The sequence below is a fragment of the Myotis brandtii genome, unplaced genomic scaffold, assembly GCF_000412655.1.
Source record: "Myotis brandtii unplaced genomic scaffold, ASM41265v1 scaffold112, whole genome shotgun sequence".
NCBI classification, from domain to species: Eukaryota; Metazoa; Chordata; class Mammalia; order Chiroptera; family Vespertilionidae; genus Myotis; species Myotis brandtii.
In genome coordinates, this window is record NW_005353838.1 from 10,009,522 (window position 1) to 10,026,829 (window position 17,308).

Sequence of the window (17,308 nt, forward strand, 5' to 3'; positions counted from 1 at the left end):
AAAAAATTCCACACACAAGCCAGGCATTATGTTCTGCTAGAAATAATGAAGCAAGATGCAGAAGTTAAGGCTCGATGTGGTTTTCAGTCAAGAGATCCTGTCAGCTCTAGGAACGAAGCCACACAGCTTACAAAGTTTGGTTGACTTTCCCTTTGATGGATCATCATGAAAGGCAGCAAGTCCTGTGGCTGAATTTTAGAAATGACTAAGCAAGTTTCAGAGAGTTAATACATTGAGGGGAAAACAGAGGCGCTTAACTCCCACACGCTCCTGGTAGATTCAGGTGAATGGAAAATCTTTCTTTTCTGTGTACAAAAGGAAAAAAGGAACCCTCCAGGGGACACGCACTCTCAAGAACTACAGGTTAAGTGAGACAAGACCTTAATCAGCCTGAGAATTGCTAGCATGGTGACTACTGTGTTGCTATTGTTAAGAATTCCTGGTGGATACTGGGCTAAGAGACTTATCAAAGAAATAATATTTATCATTGTTCTCATTTTAATAAAACTTGGTATACCAAATTTTTTAATACTAATTTCCCTGTCACTTGTTCTACTTAGAATGTACTTGAGGGGCAAGGTCTTTTTTATATTGCCAGGCAATGACCCACAGGAAACAAATTACAGCCAAGGGCCACATGGAGTAACAGTTTGAAATGTAATTAAAATCTGTGTGTTTTAAAAGAAAAACAAATATTTCATGTGCTTGATTTTAAAATTAGAAAGAAAGGTACAATCACAGGTCATATGGCAATAAAAAAGAAACTCAGTTGTTTTCTGAGGGTAGCCTATGAGATTTAAAATTTTGATTTTTAAATTAAAAACTGGGAAAAAATACTTATTTTCATGTTATACCCATTTTAGGTTAAGGTCATTCATGTCCGAGAGGGCAAGAAGAGGACAGGGACAAAAAGAGAAGAAAGAATAAGGAAAAAGAGAGACAGGCCTGATGAAGGATAGGAGATGGGAGGGAGGATTGGAAGGGGGGAAGGAAAAGAGGGAAAGTTGGGAGGGACAAGGGCAGGCAATTACACAAAGGAAGACAGGGATGGGATGTCAGAAAAGAGGAAATGGAAAGCACAAGACAGAGAAATGGAGAGAGAAAAGGAAATATAGGAAGATAGAGGAAAAGGAAAGAGGTTGAGCAAACCAGTGGTTCATATGTTAAGTGAATGTGTTTGTTAACACTATTGTTCCATGAGCTTTGGGGCATTAACAATTGTGATCATTGTCTTTGGGAATGTCATTTAACTACTGTATTTAACACAAAAGGTCACAAGAATTTCATACTTCTCAAAGGATTATTTTCCACAGTAATGATGATGATTCAAATAAAAATAACTAGCCCGAGCCGGTGTGGCTTAGTGGTTGAGCATCAACCTATGAATCAGGAGGTCATGGTTCTATTCCTGGTCAGGGCACATGCCCAGGTTTCTGGCTGGATCCCCAGTAGCAGGTGTGCAAGAAGCAGCCAATCAATGATTATCTCTCAACATTGATGTTTCTATCTCTGTCTCCTCCCTTCCTCTATGAAATCAGTACACACACACACACACACACACACACACACACACACACAATATAATAATATCTAGAGTCCAAAAAGGAATCTGACAATCTTGGAGAATACTTCCGGGAAACAAGTACAGACTAGAGAAACATAAATACATTTCATTCTTTGGGGGAAATGGAGGTGTTGGTGGTGCTGCTGCTTCATTCGCTTTCATCAAAGGCTTGGTGCTGGATTCTCCCTACACATTAATTTGGTTTAAATTACCCCTCCTCCCAATCAGAGAGCTCCCAGTCTGAGGTGTTAAACTCTCCCTAGCAAATCATTCTACCTTGCCTAAAAGACATCTCTAATGCTATTCAAGTAAACATGAAAAGCAGAATACAACTCCTTTGCTCCACAGTTGCCATTATTAACTTTATAATCACTATTTTCCAAAAGCCCCAGACCTGTTATATTAGTTATAGCTGAATCTATTTTTTTCTTGCTTTCATCTTCCCAACTCTGTTCATTCCTCTTCCCTATTGGTAGTAGATGAATTGCTTGGTTCCCTGTGTCTTCATTCTCTAACACATTCACAGCCTGGAACACTGTAGCCCTGTACCTGACCACTTGACCTAGAAACCCTATCCATCCATATGTATAAGAAAGCGAAAGGACCCTTGGTGTAAGGTCAATATTATTAGCTAAATTATTGATCTTAATCTGATCTTGTAACCTAGTAGTAGTACCTAGGATACTTGCACTTATGATTGAATTCTCAATTACATTCCTTTTTCTTACTTATTAATATAACAAATATTTCTTGAGTACCTAACTACTATGTGCCACACATAGGAAGTGCTACAAAGCTGAGAAAGTCATAGCATCTGCCCTCAAGGAGTTCACAATCTAATGCAGTGGTTCTCAACCTGGGGGTCGAACGACCCTTTCACAGGGGTCGCCTAAGACCATTGGAAAACACATATATAATTACATATTGTTTTTGTGAGTAATCACTATGCTTTAATTATGTTCAATTTGTAACAATGAAATTGGGGGTCACCACAACATGAACTGTATTAAAGGGTCGCGGCATTAGGAAGGTTGAGAACCACTGGTCTAATGGAAAGACACGTGAGCCAAAATTTAAATTACCAAAATGCAATAAATAGCAAGAGTCATATGAGCAAAGTGCTGTGGAAGTAGGTAGAAAAATAATGAACTTCCATGGGGAATTTGACATCCCAATTACTTAATCTTATAAAGTCATAGTATAGGCATCCTGGAATGGCTTTATGGGTGTGCAACCAGTGTAGTCACACAGGATCAAATGCCGAGAAGCATCACTCCCAACCACCACCACCTGAAGTTTAAGTTGGATTTGTGTTTTGTACGTGAAGTCTGGTGCAGCATGCCCTAAGGACTCACACACAGTCCAGCCTCCTCAGCCTCTGCTCCCTGCCCAAGCCTCATGATATCTACTTCTTTCTACCTAGGGTGCAACAGGGTCAGGTTGATGGAGTATGAAATGGGTGGGTGGCCATATTCTGCTGTTGCCCTCCATTCCCAGTGAGGCCATGCGAATAAGAAGGGCCAGAGGCCCTATGGTATCTCAGGATGGAGCAAGGCACTGGCTAACCCCTTCCCAGGAAGACAGTACCATGGCATGTTCAGTAAGCAACTCTGTGGTGCCTCTCACCCACCCCCAACCAGGTACGGGACATGTTCTGTCACAGAGATTGCAATCCTTTGGAGTTATTCAACTGTCATGGGTCAGGGTAGCTGGCACAGGGGTATTGATTTCCCTGAACACTGCCAATACCCCCATTTTTTATTTTTCACTGAGTCCCACAAATTATGTAGCCAGGTCTAGCCTCAGCCCCTCAGACCTTTGAACTTAGAGGCAACAATCTCCTTAGCAAATTTCCTCCCTCTAGAGTCCTAGTCTCCAATCCATTTTCAACAATCCATAATAATAAAAGTGTAATATGCTAATTAGATCGGACAGCCGAATGACCTTCCAGATGTCATTCCGGACATCCTTCCAGACGAAGCTGCCACGGCGGGGACCAAGGCAGAGGTGGTTAGGGGCGATCAGGCAGGCCGGAAACAAGTGGTTAGGAGCTAGCAGTCCCGGATTGCAAGAGGGCGCAGGCCAGGCTGAGGGACACCTGCCCCCATGCACGAATTTCGTGCACCAGGCCTCTAGTGGAAAATAAAACAGCAAGAATCTCTTCCCTGCGTCGTTAAGGTATTCCAAAGCCCACCTGATTTTCCCCTCAAATTGTGTTGTGGGGAATTAATAAAGCACATGAGCCCTAGACTGTGAAAACCAGGAGTATCTGCTAGAGAAGATAGCTCACCACTTGAAGGTCCTAGACTTTGAGCTACATGCAGTGGCTGTATGGGATCCACTATGGGGCAGGGTTAAACTATATTTGCATACCTACAGTTAGGTATGACCACATGCCTAAGTTCTAGAGTCTAGAAAGACAATAAAACCGGAGCAGAAAATGATGGGTGCCACTTCCAAACCTGACCCACAAAAATTCCCACTTCATTTGTTCATGTCTTTCCCCCTCATCTGCTGCCTAGATGTTGGTGCTGACAGCAACCTGGGAAGCCCACATTTAAGTTGTTGGAGGCCTGGGAAGAAAGGAATCCAGTGTTGGAGGAGAGCTACCTGCCAATCAGAAAGACGTGTGCTGAGCTTCTGAAGAGTGAGAAACAAAATTTTGTTGTGTTACCACTGTGTGCCATTGAGCCTAGGAGGTGTATCTCTTAAGACAAATAGTACTCTATTAATACATAGATATATAAAAACTTTGGAAAAATATGTACAAGAAAGCACAAAAAAAGTAAAAGAGAAAAATCAGCCCACCACTCTGAGAGCACCTCTATTAATGTTTTGCCATATCATCTCCCAGCCTCTCCCCAGGCACTATTCCAATCACTTTTCTACTGAGTCCTCATTATATATCAAATAGCATGTTAAGCACTTTTTATATATAATTTTATTTAATCCTGACAATGACCTTTGAAGATAGGTATTGTTACCCCATTTGAGGATTGCAGAAAGGAACAACTGGAAAAGTAAAATATGAGACAACTCTTAGGTGGTGGAACTGGGAACCAAATCCAGTCTGATTCTGATCTCAACCCCTCCCCTCAGGCTTTTGTTGTTATTGTTAAAAAAACTGGGATGCTATTGTCTTTTAAATACGTTTCTCTAAATATTTTGTGAGCAACTTCCTGATTAAATAATGTATTTTATTATGTACCATAATCTATTTATCCAACCCTCTAGTTGGATGTCCAGGTTGATAATTTAACACTATTTTAAGTAACACTGAAATGAATATTCATATTGAAAAATGTTTGCACATAACCATAAAAATGTCCTTAGGGCAATCTGGAATTGCTACATCAGAAGTTATGACTATTCTTAAGGCAGTACATGAGTATTGCCAAATTGTCCTACATCCGTGATTTCCAAAGGGGTAGGGGGAGGATTGTGCCCCCAAGGGACATGTGACAGTGTTTGGAGACATTATTAATAGTTCTTGTTATGACTGGGCAAGAACCTAGTGGGTAGAGGCCAGGAATGCTGTTAAGCATCCTACTATGCACAGGTCAGCATTCTCCACAACAAAGAATTATCCAGTCCAAAATGTCAATAGTGCCACCTTTGAGACACTCTAACCTACATAATGGTCCCAACAGTGCATGTCACTCTTAAGATGAAATAAAAAGCTGTAATAAGGGCTCTTCCATTCATTTAAACATGATTTACCAAGGACCTACTGTATTCCAATACACTGGTAGGAGCTAAGTTAGCATTGAAGGAGGAGGGTCAGATGAACAGCCACGAGTAAAGAGATGGCACAGAAGTAAATTTTGGTTTTACTTGCTAGAGAGAAAGCACATCTATTTCATCTTATGCCCTCATATCTTTTCATGTAATTTTGCATTACATGATTTTCATAGAATTTTGCATTAATTGTACAGGCTTCCTATAGTTGCTACAAGAAGTGATTAACAGTGTTACATGGCTACATATGTGAATACTTGATCCTGATTATTTCAAGGCTATCCCTAAAGAATAAAACTGGTTATTTCTTTAACTGAAACTCAAGGTCTTGGGTATATAACTTCCCTGCAATGACAGTAATCTCTTTTTCCTCAGTTGATCTTTTTGCTCTTTAATTTAATGTAGCAGATCACCTCAATTTAGTCAATTCAAAGACGAAGAAGTGTTTTCCTGCCCTTCCTATTTTAAATCAGTAGGCTCTCCCTGATTGCCAGTTCCTTTCCTTCATGGCTACTCAGTGGGCTCACAGCAGGCATTGTTAAAAAAAAAAAAAGAGGGACCAAATCAGAAGCTATTCCTCTTGTTTCTTCATTTGAGAAATGGTGGCAGAGCAGAATGGGTAGAGATACTTTGCTCCCAACTGTGCTATCAGCCTCTTCTCCAGAGGTTCTGTGCTCCTCTGCCTGCTGGGTCAGTGCCTGGCACATTCACTGCCACTGGCTGCTCTCCTTGCTTCTCTGTATGATAACGACCAGACTACCATAAAAAGGAAGTACTGTGGCTACCTTGGGCTTTCAAAGACAATGCTCCAAGAAGAGGAAGTGAGAGAAGAGCTTGACCCCAATCTCACACACCTGAAGATAGAAAAAAAGCCAGCCTTAACCACTGCCCAGCACATACACCCTCTCACTCAGTGGTCCTCCGGAAGCAAAAGGAGAAAGAGAGTAGGAGGGAAATATGGGTACTCCATAAAGGGAGCCATTCGAGACAGGGGAGCACAGCTTCACTTTTCCAGGGGACCTTATGCACAAGAGAATAAAAATCTAGACTGGTTTCCTTAGCAACCCTGGGATAATCTTTCCCACACTATCCCAAGCCTACAGTTCTTAATTCCATTATAGCCGTTATTAAAACTTTAAATATGTAACCATGCACATTAAGTTGCCAAATACCCATAAAAACTATTAGCTCATTAAACTTGCACAGCCATTTAAATGAAAACGGAGTACCATCTAATTTCTTTAAAATGAAAAAAGTAAAGGTTAAAACATTCTGGTAATCTGATAAAGTACTATAGGGAGCATAAGTAGAAAAAGGGTAATGCACAGTATTAAAATTAACATCATGTCTAAACAGAAAAACATGAAATAAAAAGGTATATCTTTTTTGCAAATAGTCAACATATTTAGAATAAAATTGTGTCATAGATTCCACCTAGCCCAGTGATGGAGAACCTATGACATGCGTGTCAGAGGTGACACGTGATCTCACTTTGTTGGTTGATTTTTCTTTGTTAAATGGCATTTAAATATATAAAATAAATATCAAAAATATAAATCTTTGTTTTACTATGGTTGCAAATATCAAAAAATTTCTATATGTGACACAGCATCAGAGTTAAGTTAGGGTTTTTCAAAATGCTGACACGCCGAGCTCAAAAGGTTCGCCATCACTGGTCTTAGCCTAATAAATTATTAGAGCTTGATTACAAGCACCAAGATTTAGTGTTCATTTACCCGTTAATGTCAGCTCCTAGAATTTATTTAGTTTACAAGTACTGGACTCAAATAGTCATTTTTTTTTAAATCTCTAGGATTTCAAGAATAAAATTATAAATGACCAATCTGGATATTTCATATGGAAATTTAAAGCACAGGAACACAATGGATACTTTTGGGAATTATATATTATACTAGAAAAATAGACATATTGATTAATTGTAAAAAAAAAAAAAAGAAATTAACATAACCTTATTTTTATGCTTGTCAAAGGCACAACATGTATTATGGCCAGTAAATCCTGACAATCTGATGTTCATTTAAAGCATTTGATTACATTGTAAAGCAATCATTACCTGTGTATAAAGCATCATGAATGTTAAAATGTAGCCGAGATTTGTTTTAATCAGAATGGGAATGATTGTCATGAAGGAGAAAGGTCTTAGTCACACATCTTTAGAAACCACATCACGACTTGCAGGGCCACATGGGACAGACCAGGGAGTGGGCAGGCATGGCCCAGAAGGAATGAGTGAGACAGGCTAGGTTCCCTGAGTAAGTTTAGGATTCGATAGTTTGAATAATTTTGACAGGCTCTGGGCCATAGAGGTGATCCCTAGATGTCCAGTACCTGTCTCCTGGGTGACTTAGGGCAGGGGAAATAGTGGCTTGTGTGACAGTTGGAGGTGTGGGCTCTAGATATGTTGCTTTGTATATCAAAGGTACACTTGGAGGAGAGACATATACTATCTGCGGTTATTAGCTGGCCCTGGGAGGGGCAGGCTCTCCAGGAGGATCAAGGCTCCAAATGCCAGGATATCAAGCATCTGGGAAATAAGAAAATATAGTCAATACGGGTACTACCACATTTTAAATCAGTTCTCCTTTTATGTGCAAGATCCTCCCAGGCTCTGGTGGGCTGTGCATTTAAAATACTAATAAAGCCTTACTTTTCTTACTTATCCTTATGAATGTGCTTTTCCGTGATCTCATTAGAATCTAATGGTTAGATTTAATGATTATATCCTTACAAATTACCATATGTGGTAGACCTGTATTGACTATATTATCTCTATGTTATAGCTGAAAAAAAATAAGGCAGAACTGGAAATAGAATCCAAAATTCCTGTCTCACAGTCTAGAGAATGTCATTTAACACCCTGATGTCTTTTACAGCTTCACCACATGATAGTAATGTAAGAATTTAATCCCCAAACAAATGGGCTTAGTCGGGTAGTACAGGGAAAGGTTTTACAACTAGACCAAAGTTATCTGTTCCCTGTACACGTGTTTGGCCCAAGTTACCTCCCATAAAGTTTCTTCTGGGAAACTGAATATCAGGAATAAACATAATTACTTGAAGAGAATAAGGCAACCAAATACCATTATGGAAAATGACGTTTCTGAGCTCATTTTCTACATATTTCAGTCATTATGCTCTAAGTACTGATGAAACTTAGTATCCAAATATAAAAGGATGCTCCTGTCTGACTTGGTCTCTACACACACTTACATCTGTGATGAGTAAACTAACATCCCTGGTGACTCCGGATAGTCCCCATTTGGCTCTCCAGATGCACTTGCCACCTTTTACTGCCCTGTCTGTGCCTGAAGGCTGACTCCTATGGACAACTGCACCAGGGCTTCCTTTGCCCTCTGGGCTTCAAACAAGACTGGGTTCAACCAATGAATGGCATTGGTGGAAGAGAGAGGGTATTTCTCAGTGGCTGTGCTCCTCTCTCCAGCACCACAGCTTGGGCTCTCCCACAGCGGTAGCTCTCTCGGGGTTCTGGTAGTTGCACCCTCCTCTTCAGATCTAAGGGTGACGGTTAATTTCTACTTAACAAGAGTAGCTATACTATTTGCCTTTACAGACCTTATTATTTCATCTGGGAGGTAGAATGAGGAGGAGGTCAAGCAACCACCCACTTTATTGGTGATAACTATACAAAACAGAAGGAAAGAGATGACTCTCACTTGGACATGCCCCTTGGACATCTCATAATATCTTGAAAAGAGTGGGATATAAATGCAGCCATCTCAGAAGTTACAGGACCTTTTCAGAGTATGTCAAACATAAGATATATAATCAATAAACTTGAAAGAGTCATGTTTCTGAAAAATAAACATTAGATTGGTCAATGAAATAATAAGGATTCATATTCCCTATTATAAATACTTATCAGGTTGGTCAATATAATCTCCCATATCTCAACCGATTTTCAAAGAAAAAATCCTCCCATCTACAAGAGCTAAGGCTGTAAGGCAGGCATATCAAACTCAAAGGCTAACACGGGCCAAATAAATGAGGCATGCGGCCCGCGGGCCATGAGTCTGACATGCTTGCTATAAGGGGTATTTTCCCTTTGGTAAGTTTTACTATATGATGGGGTAGTCATGGGAAGACTAGAGCATGCAGTTAGCCCAAACAATCATGCTGCATCCTATGCTTCTGCCTTGAAGCTGGCAATGGACTGTTGTTTGTTGTTACTGTTTGGTCAGTGGCATGGTCTCCACATACAAAGAAGTAGAAGAAGAAGAAGAAGAAGAAGAAGAAGAAGAAGAAGAAGAAGAAGAAGAAAGCAAAGGAGGGGGTGGGGAAATAGGAGTCTAGCAATTAACATGAAGATGTGATCAATGCAAAAAGCAATTCAGATAATCACCAGTTATCTGGATGGTTTTCATAAGCCCCATTTAAAAAATAAATCTACAAAATAGGGTCCAATGAGTTCAAAGATGTGTTCAGAGGATGAATTTCCTGGTTTAGCTGTCTATATTGCCTGACTAGGCGCAACTTTCTGCTTGGAGGTGGAGCTGACCACATAAAGGAGGTATCAGTGGTAATTATTCAATTGAATAGAAAACCTTGCATTAGCCCTATACGATCCACTGCTGTGAATGAGAAATAAGAAATCATGATCTTGATCTTGAGTGCACAGACATGATGTCATTTAAATACCCAAATACTTATAATACTAAGAATAGAAAGGAGCACATTAAAGCACTGGAGAAGTTCAAAGGAGGGACAGATCATGTCCAGTTTGGGTAGGAGGGGGCAGGGATTACCAAGAGTTTCATGAAATGGGCTTTGAAGGGAGAAATAATTTAAATTGGCAGAAAAAAAAGAAGGCAAAGGGACAGAAGTGTGCATACAATAGTTAATCATCAGTAGAGGCCACAAAGGGAGTGGCTGAGCATGAAATTTCTAGAATCCGGACATCTGTTTGAATCACAGCTCCTTCACTTCCCAGCCTCAGTTTCTCCTTCTGTAAAATGAGGTGGTAATAGCTACCTCCAAGGATTGTTGAGAAGATTAAAAGAGGCATTGCTTTCATGTCTGGCTCATAGTTTAGTGCTCCTTAAATGGAGTTACTGTTAATCAACTGTGGAGCTTCAGTTTCCCTTTTGACTATCATTATGTTTAACTTTTTTAAAATTGATACCCTAAAGAGGTGTCTCAAAAGTTCCTCATTTTTTCATTCAGGTGAAAAAGATTTCTTGTACTAAATTTGCAAAAGCCTAATGCTATATTTTATGATAGGAAACAGAATTCATCATTAATGTGTGAAACCACTATTCAGTCCTTGAAACCAACCAATAAATAAGAAACTCTTGGAAATATTTAAAAAAAATACAGTTTTTAAGGCCAGGAAACCTTCTTTGCTATTTTAATCCTCAAAATAAATAAATATATAAATTTAGCCTAAATGCCTATAAATGACCAGGAACCCAAGTTTCTCCTAAAATATTACAAATCCAACCCACTATTTTACAACTAAACTGCTTTTTTTGGGATTCAAATTCTAGTTTCCAGAAGAATGTGGTTATATTGCAAAACACCACCCTCAAAATACATGACTAAAGGAGCAAGGAGTGGACCTCAAGGATCTTGGTGACTTTCCTATAAAACGACTCAAAGCTATTTCAGAGGGAAGCTTCTTCGACACTATATTACACATGAAATACTAGCTTCCAATTGAGCCAGCCAGCCTTGTAAATAAACAGGTGACCCAAACCTCAGGAACCAAAATACATTGGTCAGATTAGTAAACATTTAGCTTAGGGGTTGGGGAAAAATGAAGTTAACCTTAAATTACCTCCCCAAGATTCTGTAGAAACTGTACTTTTTTGTAATCTGTCCTCATGTACAAAGCAGCTAATGTGATTTGTCACTGTGCTTATCATGATCGTGTGTCTGTCAGAAAGGGGGATTGAAATAGCAAATATTTCCTGCCTCAAGCACAAAATCAACTCTGCTTCTGGGCTAGTGAACGTGTCTGTGGGCTTGGGGGCATTTTTCCAACACTATGTGCAAAGCTGAAATAAGATTTCATGAAACTCTTTTATAATACTAGTGCTGGAGTGGGATCAACAGCTGCCTTTTAAGCAAGTCTCAGCAACTTAATCACAGAACTAAACTCATGTCTGTCAGCACTGGCTCATTAGGGAATGAAGCATTTTCGTCACTGATTTTCTAGCTACATGAAATTAATCCCTTCTGAGGCCAAACGTAGTTATTTCAATGGAAATTATTCTAAAATAAAATTTAAAAAATTAAAATTCAGTGCAATGCATCGTTAAATACAACGTGTGTATAATTTTTGTTTTGTTTTGTTTTCCATCTCCTCTCTTCAAGGATAAGCAATCAGCTCTCCTTTCTTAAATCATGAGAAACCAGAGCCAGCTATGAATGAGCAAAGATGAAGAAAGAGTAGTCCTGGAAGAAAGGATGAAAAACACAGGAATAGAAAAGCACTCTCCTGGCATTTAAAATGGCACATAATTCAATTAGGATGGAGCTGAGGCCATGCGAAGCAGTATACACTAGACTAGAATAATATTAAACTTTTCCACCTGAGACTCAGTGTGACTCAGAATCAGGGCCAGCATCGTGGGCATGTGACCAGTGCAATTGCGGGTCTCCCTGCTTGTGATTTAATTCTATCTTTGAATTTATGCTTTGAATCTGTGCTTTGGAGTCCAATAGGGAAATGGCCTATGAGCCTGGAGCTTGAAGCCTCAGCCCACACTCAGTCTCCCCTCCCACTGCTTGCCCAGGACGGCTTCTCGGCCACTGCTCCCTGCTCCCTGGTGTCCTGTGCCCCACCCAGACTACCCATTTGTCAACCCTGCCCTGAGACTGGGAGCCACAACCAGCTCACAGTCATTGGGAGAGGGGTCCATATCCCATGTCTGCCACTGCCCTCTGCTCTTGGTTGGGGTCCAGGTGGGAGTGTGAGGAGGGGTCAGGTGCTCCATCAAGGGGAGGAGCAAGGCTGTGGTCATCCCAACCCAGAGCTGGCAGCACTGTGGTGAATTCAGGCAGACAACTGAGCGGGAGCCTCTCACTCACCCCCAATCGAGGTACTGAGAATTTCTCAGCATGGAAGTTGAAATGACTTTGGGGCCACATTTCTGCTGTGGGTGGGGCAGCAGACCCTTAAGAAGGGAAGATTGATTTCTCCACCTCCAGTCAGGCTCCTGCTTTATTTATCATTTTGCACTGAGTTCCACAAATTATGTGGGTAGCTTGACTTAAAATCTTTATTTACCCAGTTTCTCTTACGGTTTTTGTATCAGCATTACCCTTCTCCGTATCACCCCAGGTTTAGAATCTCTGGGTCACCATTGACTTCTCTCTGTCCTAGTCCAAATCCACACCTGCAGGACATCTCCCACATGTCCCCTGCTGTCCATTTCCACTGTTCCAGCTTTAGTTCAGTTGTTCTTCATGGCTCTACCAGACCACCTTATAGACTCCTAATTATTTTCACAGCTTTGAGCTTCCCCTTGTTCAATCCATTCAGCCACTGCCACCAGGTAACCCAAAACATCATTCTGATGATGCTAAAATGTTTTTAAGGGCTCCCTGTGGCCTACTATTAATGAAGTTCAAGCTCTTTAGTCAGGTATTCAAGGTCTCTTCTTCTTTTGCCCTCCCTTACTTTTAAATATTAATTCTATAGGATATGCAATACTTTGGCCAAGTTAAACCACTCACTGTCCTCTGTACACAATTGGGGCTTGTTTATCACCTCTCTGCTGAAGCCTTTTTGCTGTACCTTGATCACTTCCCCTGATGCCACGGCCATGTCCAATAAGAAAACCCAACCCTTTTCCTAGCTCAAATGGCACCTCCCCCTTGAAGTCTTCCATCATGAGCCAAGTCACAATGAGCCAAGACATTTTCCTCTAACACTAATGCCATTTAGTTTGTGTCATTAAGTTCAGCTTGACTGTAAATATGTGGAAGGCAAGAAGCATGTCCTCTCATTGTTGTATGCCCTCAGGCCTCCAACCTGAGCCTTAGGTGAATAATGGACACTCAGTGTGTGTTTGTTGGAACTAATGAATGAATAAATCTGTTGTGTAAATAGATCAGGTTTCCTGAAAGCCTGGCACACCTGTAACCCTTCTGCGTCATCCCCTTTCCTCTTCTCAGTTCACCTAACAAAATATCGTGGCTGCTTTTGAAGCCCAAAGCCCATCAAACACCTGTATCATTATTATCAGCAGTAACAAAAGTATCATCTCACACTTTTTATTAATGTTTAAAGTGCTATGTTCTGTATGCTTAGAATAATCTCAAAGAGAACATCTGTTACTTGAGTGCTCTTATTTTCAACCTCTTGAGGGCAATTTTTTCATTACTAAATTAAAGTGGGCTGTTTAATAACTTATAACTGTCAGGGGAAAATGGTAAATTGCAGCCACTCTGATCTATGCTGTATATCTAAAATGAATTTTTTTCCACTTGCAATTCATTATTTGTCATCAAATTTCAAGTCTGTTTTTTAGAACTAATTGAGGAAAGTAATGAAAAATAATGAAATAAACTAAGGGGTATTTTTGCTGTAAAAAAAACTTTTATTCAACTTTAGTATTTCATTAGACTATCTATCCGTGACTCCGAAATGCCATACTTATCATAATCTCATAAGTGTCTTCAATGCCTTTCTCTCACCCATATTCTGAACCTCCAAGGGGATCATTAACCTAATTAACAAGTGATTAAATTCTGAGACTATGTGATAATTGCATCTCCTGAAGAAAAAAAAGTACACTAGTTGAATCTGAGCAACAAAGACCTTTAAAATATAATAGTTAAAGAATCATGGAAGATGGTTATATTTTTATATAGAAACTTCGAGATGTTTACAATATATGATCAGAATTACAATAACATCATGATAAAAGAACATGCATTTGGAAGGTTGCCAGTTTTCATTAAGAAAAATCTATAACAGCATAAAATGGATGGGGGGAAATATTAGAACTTGGGAAGGATGCAACATCAATATAACTCTATAAAAAGTTTGTAAGTTACTAAGGGGAACAAAGTGTACGGATAGGCTATGGTCAGTGTTATCAATCACAATTAGGGAAATCTCAAGTACAGGGTGGAAGGATAGATATTTCTCTATCCCTTGAATGTAAAGTTGATTCTAAAATATTTAATTTAAGGGGGGAGCATAGCTCAGCGGAAAATTAGGCTGGCCAAAATGTGCTCAATTCACATCTCAGTCCCAGATAAGGGTGGGGGCGGGGGGGGGGGGATGAGATAAAGAGAAAGAATGCTAGTAAACTAGATATCATCATAGTCATTATTTTCTGTTACTATTTCCTGAGTAATTGCAGTGTGCAGGTAATGTTTGAGGGAATTTAATGTAATATCTTATTTTTCTTTTCTTTTTTTATCCTCACCCAATGCTATGTTTATTGATTTTATTTTTTTAATATAGATATTTTTTATTGTTGATAGTATTACAGATGTCTCCCATTCCTCCCCCCTTCCTCCCTTCCTCCCAGCCCCTACCCATGCCCCCTCATGTCTTCACCACTCTATTGCCCGTGCCCATGGACTATGCACATAAGTATATACATTTTTTGATTTATTTCTTTTCGTCCTCCCACCCCCACATCGAGGTATGTCAGTCTGTTCTATTTATTGGTGAGAGAGAGAGAGAGAGAGAGAGAAACATTGATGTGAGAGAGGAACATCCATTGGTTGCCTCCCATACACACCCCAACAAGGGATTGAACCTAAAACCTAGGTATGTGCCCTGACTGGGAATCAAACCTGCAACCTTTTGGTGTACTGGACAATGCTCCAACCAACTCAGCCACCCAGCCAGGGTTCATTTTATTTTCAAAACAATAATCTTTGCCATGTTAGTGTCGTTTCCATTTTGCAGATGAGGAAACTGAGACTCAGAAGTCAAGAAATTCTCCCAAGGTCACACTATTGGTTTTTGTGATGTATCATAACAAAGAAAAGAAGTAGTTTCATCAAAGAGTAGTATAAGTAAAATATAAAACACACCATGTTAAAAATACATAAAGGAGGCCAATCGGCTTAGAAAGGGGACTTTCTAAGCAGATTCAAATGAATACAAACAGTGAACTAAGATCGTAAACTCTCAACCCATATAACACCCTTCTTTTCCCTGCCTTTGCCAGTCCTCCCAACAACCCAGTCTTACACCCATCATTACTACCCTGAGAGAAAACAAAAACAAAACCTCTCCCTGCCCAATGTCAGCTTTCAAATATTAAAAGGCAACTTTGCTTTACACTCTGTCTTCAAAGCAAGAATAGGGCCCAGAAGAAACATCAGCTGTGAAAATCTGATTTTCTATGCCTGTGATAACACCTCTAGCCACAGTTCTAGTCGGCAGGAAGACAAGTTAACTGCTGAGGAAGCTGGGAATTACGCTCTTGAAGAAAGGACAGTATATGAACAGTATTAAATAAAAGTTAGGAGCTGAAGGAGGGGAGTAAGAAATAAAGGCTATATAAATGGGAGAAAATCAATTGGTGAAGAATGAGAAAAGCAAAGGCAAAAAAGAGAAAAGACTGCAATTCCATGCTATAACAAGTGTCATCTGACTAGGAAGGGATTTTTTTTTAGCCCAAGCACACAATAAGAATGTGGAAATACTGGGAAATAAAAGAGTTTATGATTGTTCAACTTTTTACAGAATCCTCAACATATGAATTACTAAATGCTTTTATTTCTCCCCATGGTTTTCTGGGATTGTAGGAAAAGAGACACTTGCTAAAGATTACTCATTGGTTACTTGACCTAAACCTATCGGTCTTCAAGAGGTATATAATGAATAATGTACCTAATCAATACAAAAAGGTTAACAAAAACGGTATTTTGACAGGCATCCCTTAACATTAAAGTGTTATAGTGACACCTCACAAAAAAATGAAACTTGGTTTAATACAAGCTAGTCAATTTTCTACGTAAAACTGTCAACTTTCAGATGAAATATAAGTTTACCTTTAATGTCCTTCCCACCACTTTTGCTGTTCTGATCAATAGCAACCAAACTCTAGAAAAAACATGTAGCTCCTTTAGACAACTGGGAGGAGTGCTCAATTCTTATGAACCCTGAAGAAGTCTCAGAAAGTGGCATCCAGTTTCACCATGTTCAGTAACAGAGACTGAAGAAATTAGAACTGACTGGCTTTCAGATCCAGGGTAATATCAAGTTCAAGTCACTGTGAAAATGAAAGGCTTAGAAATACCAGATGACAGCATGTTCAGTTTCCTTTTCCACTTGTAATTAGCATGTTTACCCTGCTCATTGCCTTTGGAGTTGCTAGAAAATTATCAATTTTTTGTTTGCTTCACAAACTAAAAACCTACTGCTCAGTCCTATCAAAAACTGATTGCAGATAATGCTGCATCCCAGCCTACAGATAAATCACCCCTCTACTTTTCCAACCTCTGAAAACTCAACAACAAGAAAACAGTTAAAATAGATGCTAAATAGACTCAAATGTGTCAGAGGACCATTCTCCTGACCTTCCCTCTCTTCCTCTTCTACCCTACGTTGGAACTCATGCAACTGTAAGCTGGAGAAGGGGATAGGAAAGTAGTTAGGCACTCTGTTCCCTTTCCAAGCACAAATGAGAATGAAATACATTATGATCCCAAAAACACATCAGAGACACCAACAAGCCCATTGTCTTCAGACTAACACTGGAATTCTGGAGTAGACATCTTTTTCTATCACCCCACAAATACATTCTAAAACCATACACCGATATTCTTAAAGACAAAGTATCTTGACTGAGAACACATGCTATCATTGGATGCAAAATGTAACCCTTGTTCTATACGAATTTTCCACAAACCACTGTGTGTTAGGGAAAGACCATGACATCGAAGATGGTGTAGCAACACTCTAAGTGGTCTAAACTCAGAAGGAATTTAAATAGCAAGAATCGTATTGTAAAGAGTCTAAATTAATGTGTTTCTGGATGCCAAAGGGTA

The 17,308-nt window shown here is 39.7% G+C and overlaps 1 protein-coding gene across 1 annotated transcript in view; it reads right to left on the bottom strand.

Annotated features, from left to right (window-relative positions):
* PDE11A (phosphodiesterase 11A) overlaps nucleotides 1–17,308 on the bottom strand; it is a 282,794-nt gene that overhangs the window by 264,214 nt on the left and 1,272 nt on the right. The window lies entirely within an intron of this gene.